Source organism: Euwallacea similis, chromosome 6, assembly GCF_039881205.1.
Source record: "Euwallacea similis isolate ESF13 chromosome 6, ESF131.1, whole genome shotgun sequence".
Lineage (NCBI taxonomy): Eukaryota > Metazoa > Arthropoda > Insecta > Coleoptera > Curculionidae > Euwallacea > Euwallacea similis.
In genome coordinates, this window is record NC_089614.1 from 1,812,437 (window position 1) to 1,827,319 (window position 14,883).

At 34.1% G+C, this 14,883-nt stretch overlaps 1 protein-coding gene across 1 annotated transcript in view; it reads left to right on the forward strand.

Annotated features, from left to right (window-relative positions):
- The first annotated feature begins 11,411 nt into the window (after nt 1-11,411).
- Nucleotides 11,412-14,883, forward strand: part of LOC136409376 (protein artichoke-like) — a 54,745-nt gene continuing 51,273 nt past the window's right edge. Inside the window, exon 1 of the mRNA XM_066390829.1 lies at nt 11,412-11,609. The gene's annotated coding sequence lies outside the window, so the exon portion shown is untranslated. The remainder of the gene's footprint in view (nt 11,610-14,883) is intronic.

Here is a 14,883-nt window from a genome sequence, read left to right on the forward strand (position 1 = left end):
CTCTCAAAGTCACTAAGCTCTAAGGATCTGTTCAATTCTACGCACTCTAGGCATAATGAGTAAAAATTATGACCGATTGCAACACACTTCACAAAAGTTGCGATGCAAATGTGAACAAAAATGTTTAAACAAAATTTCATTTTTTTAAGGAACGACCCATGGAAACTAAAAAAAAATTAACAGGTAAACTTGAAATTTTAATCATTTCTTTCTTTTTTTTAAGATAAGTCAACATGCAAAAAATTATCAAAATAAAATGGTTTTTAATGGGTGTTTACCTTTCTTTGTCACGTAGTATATATTATTTAGTAGATGCGATGGTGGGCCTTTCAGGGTAGTCTACAAACGTGTAGAAAAAGCATGATGGTCCAATAATTTTTCGTTTTCGTCTACATCAATCACCAATGAATGAAATATTTTGTTAATTTTAAACTGCTCAATCCATGAGGCATTTCCTAGCTAAAATATTTACCGAACCAAAGCAGAATTCTTGATTTATTTCCAACTGAAGTCGGCTAGTACATATTATTTTAACTATTCCGATATATTACACGATGTTAAACTTACTATTGGATTTACCCAAATTGATGGAAATCAACCTGACCGAATTTAGACAAGTGAACTTTGTTAAAGTTCAGGTATTGTTAGTTACATGAATAGTTATTTTAATTATTTTTTTATGTGTACCACTGATTAATTTATAATAGCACGATTCTGCTACTGAATTTTGTGTTGTCTATAGTACCATGTTGTAAGATGAAATGGAGCTTTTCATTTGATCATATTATTGGGAAACTGCGTTGCTTGACGATCCCTCAAAAATGTGTACTGATGTGGTTTGAACGAACTCGGGAGTCGGATCAACTAAAAGAGAAAGTCAGTTGTTTAAACTCGCCAACAGTTTTATTGCCTCATCCTCAGAGCACTGAAAATCAATAGAAAAAGTATACATACATATAATCCGATTGAATGAGTAATTCTTACATTAGTAATTTAATCTTATATTCATACTTAACCAATTTAAGCTCCTTTGTTAATTCACATTGAACTTACGTCCTATTTATGACCCTCCTAGTCCAACAAGTGGAGAGAAAAGTGCGAAGTAAACTAAAATTACGCCTTAAATGTGAATCTAAGATATATTCCAAAAATTAGTGCTCTATAAATTACACATTTTAGCTGCATGAGCGGTTATATGTATGCTTTTTAAATTGATTTTTAGCATCCTGAGGATGCGGCAATAAGGCTTCGAAACGTTGGCAATTTTAATCATCTGACTTCGCCTTTTTATTGATATAATTCCTGGGTTATACCAAACCAAACCAGCACTAGGGAAGATAAGAAATACAAATAAGCAAAAAAATTACTGCTGGCACCGCAGGCAAGAAAAATATATTTTTACTGGTAGTAGGGTTCAGAGTCAAAAAGCAAACGGTCTGGCGGTACATAGGAACACACAACTGTAAATTTCCAGACCTACAGTAAAAGAATATTCTGCAAAGGTATGATATAACTTTTCTTTACTTTACCTCACCTTTTGCCGTGACGCAATAATCCATTTAGTAGGATTTGAAGTCAGTTCAATAAATGGCCTTTTCTGTTTAAGTGTCCTTATCTTTCTTGTTGCCATTATTCATTAGAAAATATGGCACTTTTTCCATTTTACAGTCGCCATTTTCTTTAAAAAAAGACCGAGAAGGCAACAAGGACGAGCCTGTAAGTCCAAGTTGTAAGTTTTCAAATTAAGGGGAAAAGGAAAACCCTGAAAATGTATGATATGGTTTTTCTCTACCTCACCGTATTTTTATCGTGCCATGATTATCCACTTTGTGGGATTCGAGACCAGCTCAATAAATAGCCTTTTTTGGGTAAGTTTTATCATTTTCCTTGTGACCATTTTTTATTTTAAAATATAGCAGATTTTCCATTCCGCAGTTGGTATTTTTAGAAAAGAATGACCGAGAGGACAGCAAAGAACAACCTGTAAGTATCAACGTGAAAAGTGAATTCTTAGAGGTACAATGGGGCTCGATGATAACCAAATCTGATAATTGTAGATTCTTAAATTGGTTATTTGATTTATTTTTCCTTCTCTTGATTTGTATTTGATTGGTTAAAACTCTTTTTTGTATTTCGTTAAAACTATAAGTATATACTTTTAGTATATTTAATTACTTGGATTAGCGTTATGAATAAGTTTTCTTTCTTAGGGATTTTTGGGAGCAATAAAACCAGTGCTCCCTTTATCTATCTGAGTAGTCCATTGTCCCGGGCTCATTACTTAGTACCATCTATCTGTGTAGTCTATTGTTGGAACTTGATTTAATTACTGCTTCGTTCATCACCCCATCCAGCACTGGAGTAAGACTAATTCGTAGTTTTAACAACTAATTCACTAACACCAAGTCCTTTAATACAGTTGAGTAAATAGCAATTCTTCATTGTTCCTTTTTCGCTTAATTTCCAAAGCTGTATTTTTCGCTTTGATAACTGTGGACTGAAAAAGAGCTCCAACTCACACCTTTGGGAGATTTCTGATTTATCTGTCAAAATCAGTGGTGATTAACTCACCCCACTCCCTGAGCCCATTGAGCGAGGCATTATTTTTAATTTGTTAGGTCACTAAACAGTTCTTTCCAGGGCACAATTTATATGAATTTACCTTTGCCGCTTTTTTCTTTTTAAATTAGTCTAATATCTTCTCATTTGCACTGGCAGCCAGCGTCAGGCACAAGTGCCTGGCAACATTCTGTATGTTCAGTATTTAGGAGAAGACGCTGCAGTCGTCTGGAAATCAATAAAATTACCCCTATGTTTAATTGCCAAAGTTTCATTTCTGAATATGAACTCGGCGAGATTATGAGTAACGGAGGCTCCTTGTGAAGCATCAATATTCTCTTTTAAAGCACCACAACCAGATACGTAAAAAACGAATATTTCTCGACTCAACAAGGGAAAACCTCAGACAGAAAAAAATGAGTAATAGCCACCGTTTTGCCGGCAATAAAAGAGCAATTCTCAAGGGTCCTAGGAAATAAAAAATTGTTTGCAAACTCCAGGCCAACATTGCTCTAAATATATTTAAGTCGTATTCTTCAGTGACAGAGCAGGACGTAAAACTGGGGGCCCCACATATAATATGCAGCGTCGAGGTGACATCCAGAAGACTTTACGAATTCAGTTGTCAAACAGTGAAAACAAATTGAATTACTTGGTATGTAACAGGCACAAATGCCAAGTCAAGCGTCTCCAGGGAGGCAAATGCGAGCTTCGTCTATATGAACCTTCAGACAAGCCACATTTTTTAGTTTCCTTATACATTTCGGTTTGATTGCCGAAGTTGTTAACAACAGACTTGTAACCGAGTTTGCCGAAAAGAGAAAGTTCTGCAAGGTGGTAATCGAATAACCTCGTCGAACACACCTAAATATTTTAGTTGAAAAATGTCTGATTTGCACCGGCGAGAAAAATCCAATTCTTGAAACAGTGTTGGGGAAATTCGATGCCGAATTTGGGACTGGTCTCTGAAGACTGCCTTGTTATCATTGGACCGAAACTTTTAGTCTTGGATTGAGTTGGAAGTTAAAATTGAACCTAATCTAATTTACGTGACCTTTTTTTCGTAGTAGGGAAAGAAAAGGGAAAACATAGAGTTGAGAGCAACACTTATTACCATAAAACCTTCTGTTGTTTGAGGATTGTTATCTCTGCATTAAAAGGAAAAGTTTTCAACAGTAAAACAACATTACCTGATATGAGGTAAACGAATAAAAATTAACTTCATACTTTAAATTTATTATACGCCTTTCATCGACAATAAAAATATTTTCCCTCGACTGAAAAATGTCTTCCACAAATAAGCCCTGCTTAAATTTATATTGAGACTGATCAAAATAAAAAGGGAATTTTATAGACATTACATGCACACATACAAAAGATAATGAACTAAAAGGAATACTTGACAATTTCAACAGAAATACAGGGTGTTTCCTAATTAGGTGTAGAAAATGTAAGCATATAACCCTGGAGCATTTCAGATGCAAAATGTTTAACAAACACATGTCCGCTAATGCTTCGTTTTCAAAATACAGAGTGACAAAATATACAAAAAAAAATGTTTTACTTAAATATTTCCTATATGGCTCAAATTAGATTTTTGAATTTTCGCATGCAAATGTGTAGTAAAGAGCCCCATATTTACATGTACTTAGATTTTTTCCAATGCAACAGTGGCGTGCGCATGGGATATCTTTATTATTCTATTTACACGCGAAATATAGGATGCTGCATTTGCCGTTAGTTAATACGGACTTTTATATTCTTTGTTCCAAACAGAACCAAAAAACTGCAAGAACGCTTTATTAATAATCGATCAATGCAGGATTTATTTATTTCAAAATCAAGGAAAAAAAATTATAACTTAATTGAATATTATAAGAACTATTGAAAATTACCACCATCACTTATAATACATTTGTCTTAAGTAAACCTCGCCCTGATTATAAACTACCTGCCACTTTAAACGTCAGAAAAAATAATATTTATATTATTATATACATATATTTTTTATATTATTATATTTATACAGAGTGATTCATGTTACTGTTTCATTATAAACTTTTGGGCTTGTAACTATTTTTAATTTTTCACATTTTAGGGCTAAACTAATATACATAGATACACTTTATTTTCTAAAAATATTTTGAAGGTCATATTACTTCCGGTTATGCAGGAAGTCAAGGTCAACTTCGTTATTTCAAATGGAACATCAAATATATTTTTGCATTTTTGGAATTTAGGGATTAACCTAATTAAATTCTTATTAGATATCCCCATAGCTAAACTTAACCGTTTCGTAGATGTTTTGATTTGAATGAAAAATCTTTCTAAAATACTATTTCTTCAAAATGTAAAATTAAATAGTTACGTGAATCACCCCGTATATTATTTATATTATTTTTTAGATCAATAAAAAATCTAATTTTGGCAATATTAGAAATATTCAAGGGAAACGTTTTTTTTTGTTGTATTTTAACGCTCTATTTTTTCACAATGAACTATTTGCGGACATTTATTTATTAGAAATTTTCCACTTAAAATGCATCCAGTATTACGCTCTTAAATTCTCTACACGTAGATAGAAAACACCCTGTATAAAGGCTTTTATCCACCAATATCAACAGGATAATTGGCCAGAAGCATGCCAAGAAATCGTATAAGATGAAAGGAAATCAAAACAAAAAACAAATTCTATTGGAACAAGCAATGAAAGTGAAACAGAACACTAGACAGACGCATTTTCTGGACATTTTCAGAGGATCGTCAGTACTCCAACAAACCCTAAGTTTCACGAACATAAATGAAATTTGTTGAACGACTGGAAAAAAAATTATTTTAACAACCTGGTAAACCACAAATACAGGCTGATTATAGGCATAGAATAAGGGGGAGCACTAGCTCATATCAAAACCACAACATCGGGAAAAGGTAAAGCAAAAAAGCAAAATTGGCTTAAAGGACAAAAAATATCAGGACAAAACAACACTCATACATTGACTATTCTGCACATATTGTAGGTGGCAAAACGATGGGAAAAAGGAAACTTTTAATCTGAAATCATCGAATTAGAGCAGATTTTCCAACGTTATTAGTAGACGATAACACAATGGAATTAAAAAACAATGTAAAATGCTGGGGAGCAATAATCGATAAAAAACTTAAATTACTAAACACGTCCAAAATATGAGAATTGGAATTACTAAATGGACAGTTCGATCGCTGACAAACAAAGATAAAGGGATCGGTACAAAAACCGCAATGAAAATATACAAGGCGATCTGTGAACCGTTATAAATACTACGGACACATACTAAGGAGAAATGCAATGGAAAAAACTAAATAATATATACAAACAACGAAACAGATTATACTCAGAGTGATTACATAATCCATCCATACGTGACGAGAGTAACAACAAGAATAACTGAGAGACTGCAACAAATTCAGGCAAGATGGAACGACAATCGTCACAACAGGACGATTCTGAACACACTTTGCCCCACAAGGCATGCGAGACAATCCCGCTTCTTTTTCTCTACTACTATATTGGAACACTTCCAAATGAATTTTTCTTCTTTTATTTTTCTGCATTTTATGAATGATTATTTATGTGTAAATGTATGTATTTTTGTCACAAAAAGGAAGGCCAAATGGTCGATAGCCCCTTCTGTGGAAATAAAGATCTATTTCCAGAGACATATAAATGAATATTGCAGTAATATTATCTTGCAGTTTTCATTAGTCAAGAGCCTGAGTGGTAACTAAAAATCTCGGTTTTCGTTTATTGTTTGCTGACGCCGCTTTGGTGTACAACAAAGATCCATTGATACGTGGTGCTTTATGGCAAAAATTACCTCCGTTTCTGGCACCGCAAATATTGGATGCTATATGGAACTTCAAAACGGTAGTAAATAAGCTTGTTTTCAAGCTGCGATATTGCAAAAATTACGTAAAAGCCCGTGTTTGAGGTCGAGCCTTTTATGGGTTTGAAAAATCCTGTTGCCCGCAACATTTCTAATTAAGCGTTGGGTCAGGGCTTAATATTAGGCACCTCAATTAGCTACGAAAAGGCCAGATAGAACAGGCCATTCTCGATGTAACATTGAGGTTTCGGTATTGCTGCGTTAAAGTGCCCACAGTGGGCAAATATCCCGTGAATTATGATGAATAAAAATTTTTGAAAAAAGGACGAAACTAGGTCCATCACATAGTTAGTTGTTTGAAAAGGCCATTTAGATAATATTGAGTGTCTAAGGTAGGAGGGATATTATTTTGATAGCTACCATGCCAATTTGTCCTTCTAGCCGTACTGAAACGTTCAATGACCGAATAGCTATTAGTTCTATTACATTAATTGGGAAAGAGGTCATTCAAAGAGCCAGTGATGATAACGCATGTCTCAAAAGTTTTCGGAATTTTTTCTATTAAAATGTACCTGCTCTAAATAATGTTCCATCTAGTTGATGTTGGAAACAAACTGAGCAAATTTATTAAAGTTTAAAATGACCCATCAATTTTATCGAATATAGTTAAACAAGATGTCTTACAAGCACGATATTCGGAAAGGGATTTATCAGTTGGTTGGACCAGTATCTCAGCGTAAAATTACCAGATTGTATAGAGATCAAAACGTGTCGGTCTCGACAATTTATTAAACAATAAGAGAATACCAGGAGGGTATATCTTGCATCAATTTACCAAAGAATGGACGGCCTAAAGTTTTAAGTAAAGTAAATGAACAAAGACTCGTTGAAGTAGCAAAGAACAAAGTTGGAATGTTAGTGCGAAAGTTAGGTCGAAGATTCTATGTTTCAAAAGCAATTGTTAGCAGGACACTTCCCAGAAATGGTGTGAAGTATCGGAAACGAAGAAAGGCACCAAAATACAGCGCCAATCAGTGGGAGAGGATCCCAAGATGCTGTCGTGTTTTGTGACATGTTCACTTTTCTGGTAAAGTTATCGTTATGGAGGATGAAAAATAGTTTACGTTGTCCAATTCTGAGATTAAAGGAAACGATCGTTTCTATACAGATCATATACAAAATGCTCCAGACAATGTGAAATTTAAAGGCAAATAGAAGTTTGAGGACAATATCATGGTTTGGTGCGCCATATCGGAAAGTGGTGTTTCACAGCCGTATGTTGGACGTATTCACGGTGAAGCAATAAATGCAGACATTTACATCGAAAAATGTCTCACAAAACTTCATAATTTTATTGATACTCATCATCACAACGACGAAATAATTTTCTGGCTCGACTTAGCATCATGTCACTATGCCAGAAGAACGAAAGATTAGTTGACTACAAATGGCATCAATTTTGTTCCCAGGGTAGACAACCCTCCAAATGTGCCGCAGGCGAGGCCCATTGAAAAATTTTGATCTCTTTTGAGTAAAAGAGTGTGTGATGGTGGTTGGGAAGCCCAAAATGAGGAGGAACTAAGACGCAGAATATACCAACAAATCCGGAAAGTCGACGTTACTAGTGTCCAACAACTAATGGCGCATATGACTCCAAAATTACGTGCCGTAGAAGATCAGGGACCTTTATCAGCCGTTAAAATATTTATTCACATTAACAGTAAATATAGTTATAAAGTTAAGATGTTGAATTACGAAATAAATTAAAAATATTTAACCATTTTTAATATTACTTTTTTCCGAAAACTTTTGAGACATGCATTAGTATAGATAATCTGAGTAATTAATTGACAGAGATCTGTAGAATTTCTAGGATTATTCCATCGAGATAAAGCGATTGTGTGAACAGACAACTTGAGTTAGTTTAATTAATTTAATTAATTTCATTCACATTAGCAAATAGAAATATGAGTATCCGAATACATCTGCTGGTAGTTCTTGGCATTTTCCGATATTCATCATTCAAACCCGTATCTTTTTCAATCGGTTCGAAGTGTCTACTGGCGAATAAAGGTAGAAAATGTTTTTTTATCTTATTTTCACAAACACATAATTTAAAACCAGAAACTGAATGGAACAATTGCGAGTGATGAACAGAGATTGGAGCCTACGATGTTAATAACAAAATTTTGCGAAAATTCGATTTAAAATCAGGGATATAAATTAGGGTTATTCCTTGACATTGGGCGCATTCAGGGAGCAGCAGCAGTCCAGCGCTTTATTGCAGTGGTTGGAATGCGCTACAGCACTTACCTAAATTGGTATTGCATATTAAGCTGGAAAGCTGGAATTCTAAATCTTCAATTTTCACAAGATGAAATTAACATCCGCAGTCAGCGAAACAAACCTCAAGCACTACAAAGTTCTACCGCTGCAAATTCCTTGAATTTATTATTTCTTCACAAAGCGAACAAAAAGATAGATTTTTTTTTCATTCCAGTAAGTTTTCCTGGCACACAAGTAAATGCCATGAATATGAAGTAATAAGATTAAGAAATAGAAATTCTTACGTAAATTCGCTTTACAGTCACTAGTTACAACTGATTATTACAGACAAAGAGAATGGAATTGGGCATCAATAGTCACGAAATAAAGTAGATAGCTAAAAAAAGATTAGAAAAACATAGGACATAAATATACACATATGAAGACAGTACAAATTACTAAATGGAAATTTTGAAGCGAATCTGGTCTGCGTCATTCCACTAGTTGTAATAAAAGCTTGAATAGAAAAGAATTTGAGGAGACAAACAGAAACAACTACTTAGAGGTTTAATATCCCTACCGACATGGAACGACACTGTTTGCCTCAATGAGAAAAGAATTTATAAAAATTACCTACCAGGCGCTATGCCTACAGTTTAATTAAATAGACAATTCATTTTCTGAAAGAGATAGTTTAAGTTTACAATTTTCAGTGCTTCCATAGAAGTAGGTACTATAAATGTAAACTAACAAAATTGCAATATGGAAATTTGCAAGCAAATCTGCTTTACAATCGTTCAATTGGTTGCAGATGATTACTATAAATGAGGGAAGAATGAAATTGAGCATAAGTAGTCATAAAACAAAGCAGATAAAAGAGGAAATTAAGCAAAAAACATATTTGATTTTGAAATGTGAGTCACAGTTAACATATGAAATAATTGACGATAATGATTCAGAAAAAGGTAAAATACATGTTGAGGATGCCAGCAATATTTAATAATACCCGCAAATGGGGACATACATAGAGAAGTTAGAAAAGAAAACGTTCAGAAAGACAGAAAAACTCTATCTTTAAAAAACGATGATCTTTTGAAATTTTAGATACAGAAAGGACTATTAATAAGACAAACTATCTTAAATTACTGCGCAGAATTTCGCCACAGTTGATTACTCAAAACAATCTAACTGTTTATTTCTATGTATTATTTTAGAACTTCGTAAATAAGAGCCAATACTTCTGGTAAAAACCGAAAAAGAGAACATTTTGGTACACTGCATAAGGCTTCGAATGTTGGAAAGTAATTTCCCACTGCAAGATATCTAAGTACAGTTTACAGTTTTACCCTGAAATGAAAACTTTCTTTCGTATTTGTTTTTTGTTTCTTAATTGCTGGCGTAACTTTCTCAAGTAACTGTTCAAATTACTCTACAGATATTCTTATATGATTTTTGGGCACCTCTTGATCATTCGCTAACGCCCTCATTTTACCTATTTGGTTGATTTGCCCACAGCCTTAACCACCAATGCCTTTTCCTTCTACGTTTTATTTTTTTTACTTTACTTGAAGATATTCCCTAATTATCGCAATTAATATAATATAATATAATTAATTAATGAATTAATGATATTAATAAATAAATGAAAGAATGGTCTTTCAAAAGAACACCTACAATATACTGTATTACAAAAACCTCATTATCTTGGGCGGGGTCTCTTTGATGCAAAACAGGCTTCGCATTTGCGAACCAAAACTCGACTTCAACTCACGATACTTCATCCACTAGAACACTCTTTACTTTTCGTTGGAGCCTTATAATTAATTCTAAAGAATCTTCTCCTTTTTACCTCACAGAACAATGGTCTCCAAATAATTGAAATTATTCCACAATCTCAGCAGAAAATTCTGAAAGTCTCCATATCAAATGATGCCTATCCGTCTTGTGCATTTTCATAACTATCGAATGAGATTCTAGCGGTGAGTAATGAGACACCATCCAGGTTCGATTCTTGAATGAGCTTCTAATTTGTACCTGCCGAGTGGATATTTTCAACATTAGTGAAGATTTAGTGGTTTGATCAGTTTCGTTTAAAGGAAACCAAATGGTATTTAATAGGCAAAAAATGAATCCCATTGTTATTTAGAACGCTCTCGTCCTGATGAGACATAACTCATTACCCCAGCTGGACTACTGGCTACTCTACTATGCGGTCTAACTCTTGTGACCACTATTAATATTCTTAGGGTTTCACTCAAGAGAAATCCAGGATATGGAAATATTTGTTTCATCATCTGATACTGTGAAAGTTAGTAATTTATTAAACCTAATTCTAAACGTAATTTTGACCACTGTATGATAATTCCACTATCTAAGGCAAACCTTACAGGGCCTGGAAAAGTTCGCTCCAAAAGGAAAAACTCGGATTAATCTGACATGTGCCATACGGGGATCCAAATGGAAAAGTCTCAAAAATTATGAAAAGAACTTAACAATTAACAATATTGGAAACTAACAATGGTCACAAACAGGCAGGCCGTAAAACCCTTCAAGTTGCACCCGAGAACAAACTAACTTTCTCAAATTTTTATCCTGAATTCAAGTTCTCAACATTGAGCGACGTTGCCCAATTTGGCAGATTGGCGCCGTCGCTCATCAAACTTCCAAGCTAAGCTCTAACTTTGGCGGAGCGGACTCTAAACTGCAGTAAAGCGTGAAATGTCATAGAGCTTGCACGCGCGGTAAGAGTTGTTGACTGGCACTCTCGTATAGAGCGCGAAAGTTTTACGTATAAAGCTGAAAAACAACTTTTCGAAAATTCGTAGTTACAACACGAAATTAACGCTGGCAGAGTTTAGTGATAGTTTTTGTGTTGCCTGAAAAACTTTCTAATTGCATGGTTTTAGTGTGGAAATAAAGCAGGTAAGCTACTCGAAGGAAAAATATTGATCTGTGCCTGGTTATGCGATTTAATATTTAATCTCGATGTATTTAAATGTTATTCTTTTAATATTGGGGACACACAAGTTCAACTTAGGGATGATACTAGAATTGCTAGAAAAAGTTCACCTAAAGTTTATAATAAATATGGTGATAACACAAAAAACTTTTTCAAGAAAAGGGTATCTTTCAGAATTAACAAAATGAATATCTCCTCTGGGCAATTTAAAAAAATCTAAAAGTTCTGAAAACAGCGATTTAGTGCCAAGAATCCCCAGTTTTACTGATTATTTACAAGATTCATTGCAACAGAAGTAAAATCTAGTATTGATTGTGTGTCAAGAGAATAGAGTAAACATTTTAATTCCCTTACGAAAACGAATTTTAAAAAACACTTGGAAAAACTTTGATTTAATAAAGGCAGTTCTTTCGCATATTTTAAATATCCGCAACATATCAGCATTAATACTGATATCATTCTAAACTGTTAGGCGTTTATTTCAACGACAAAAATTACCTTTTTTTACTAAGAAATTCATTATCATTGAGGATCATTAAAGCGATATGTACAATTCCATTCAAACAGACAGTTTAAAGAGGTCTCCAGAGGTTACTCGCCTCCATATTATCCATAGGTCCACAAGTCAATCTCAACTCTAAACATGGTTTAATTTGACACTTCTACATGCAAAATGGTCGATTTAAGCCACGGTTTAAAGTTAAACCACCTTGTGGACTTATGGGGAGTCACGGGTAAATAATTTACTTTGGATCTATTTGAGTCATTCTACGAGAAATTATTCAGGTCAGAGATTACTAGATTGCTCACACCATCGAAGCTCCTAAAATGACTTAATTGCCATTATTCTAGGTTATATTGGTTAGTTGAGGTTATTGAAAATGTATAATTCAGGTCAAATCATCTTATTAGGGTCCCAAGTTACCAACATTTTGCCAAACTAAAAGTTACATTGAGAAAAAAAAATGAGTGAAATTTAATGTCCTGGAGTTCTAGTGGCGCAAAATGCCGTTTGGAAACAATGTCAGTCACAATCCAAATATCTTGAAAATTAACATTTTTCTGGAACTGTTCTTTTCCTCTGTTTATTTGATTAGATAAGAGGCGATTTCGCCTGTTGAGTGTTATGCATGCGTTACTTCAAATTGATATGTCTCACCTTTCTATTGAACCCCATGAATGGAACCAGCAAAAAATACCAATTTTGAGGGAGGTACCAGGTGCTTACCATATCACAATGGTACCTATATCATGCTCTAAATGGCTTAAGTAAAAATAATTGTTACTTTTTCATAGCAATGTTTTGCCTTCCACGCGATGATGCTTTCAGATTAAAAAACATTAGGTACACTATCCAGCGGATTCCGTGAACAGCACCGCTCCACCGCTTTATTGTAGAAGTTGCATGTCGCTGCAGCGCTGACTTAAAACGGCTGGCCCTAGATTAATTTAAAAGTTGATAACGTGGCGTTTAAATTACCAAAAGTAAAAAAATATATTAAATTTATATCACAGACCAGTTTTCATTTAAGACTGATAATATCGATAGCATTTATGTAGTTATTGCGAGTTTCTGCAGACTCCAATTCATAACAATTCTATTCAGAAAAGATGGCTTTCTATAAAAATCTAAGAATTTCTAAACTTCATGAAATGCGTTCCTGCATTTCGTTCAGTCAATGCTTTCATAAAAATGTAATTCCAATGTCTTTTGACAAAAATATATCCAGGATACGCAAAATGATAAAGCTTTCCATTGCACAGTTGACTGTACCAAAAATACACGTTTCACGTAAGTGCACGGGAAAACGCTGTCGTGCAAGGGAAAGCGGTTTTGTACTTTAGGTGCGCTGTTTTCCGTGCTGCCACATCACAGACTTAGATTAGTATATTTTATTACCGTCCGGGAAATAAAAAAAAAAGCAGAAATCGACTCTATAAAGCAGGAAATTTTATTACCTACCGTCTCAAATGGATAAACCAGTAATTTCGTTTAGGAAATCTTGTACCTCCTTTTCTTCTTGTCATACAAATTGCTGGTAATAATTTTCCTGGTTTATATATTTTTCTCTCAAACGGTGTCACAGTTAGACACTTAAAAATATCTTTAGGCATTTTTCGAATTTTAAAACACATTGTAAGCGACTTTATCTTAATTATATCACCTGTATTATATAATAGATAGTAATTGGGAACATACTGTATTTAATGCCGAAGGAAATTCTAAATTAGTATTGTTCTTCAAAATCTTTTAGAAAAAGCTCTGCCTGTTTTTTTGGTCAATTTCTCTTTGAAATAAGAAATGTAAACTTTATCCAGAAACAAAACTCTCTTGGGCCCTTGCTAATTTTTTTATTTTGTGCCTCTGAATTTGCCTCCGTGCAATTCCTTGGGGACCCTGTTACTCTATCGGGCCCGATTCTGCACAGTGTTGCAACATCTAACGGTTTTGCGTGGAATCACTGAAATTTTGATTTGTGAAGGATTAAAACAGCTTCTCTCATGCTTGCGATGAATACGATACAATTGAGGCCACTTTTATCTCTTGGCACGGATATAAACCTGTCAACTATTGGCTCCTTTTTCATTACATAATAGATGTTTCTTTCATCATTTGAGTATTATAATTCGACGGCCTCTTTTCCAAACAAGGTTTAAGTAATCACCACTTATTGCAAGCCAAATAATGAACATAGAATTTTAATGAATAATAACTCTGGATTGTTTGGTTTCAGGCTGTGTTAATAATAACACTGCCACTGACGATAATAATGATAACACTGGATCGAAATATAATCTAGTGGTTGTATTGGAGGACGTGTAATGAATGATACCTCCCAACATTAGACTTAGAGTTTCATTAATCCCGAAAGTCGCATTTTGCCGCGCGTTTTCCGGAAGGTGTATCTTCCCGTGCCCTTAAGGGAAAGGTGTATTTCCAGTACAGTTAGCTATCTGAGAAATACTTAATTTTAGCGTTGTGTAATCAAAAAGCTTAAAGATATTACAGATTCTATTTCGAGCCACTGTTTCGGCTATTTTTGTGGGTATCACACCGTTGTGTTATTACAATAATTTAATGAAACTTGCCCCTCAAAATTTCGAAATTTGTGGGAAATATCTGATCATATCCTATAAAGTAATGTTCAAAAGTCGAACTGTTAGTTTAAAATTCGAGAGAAAAATATGAAAACTAAGAAAATGGATACTTGCAGTTTGTATGACAACAAGAAAGAC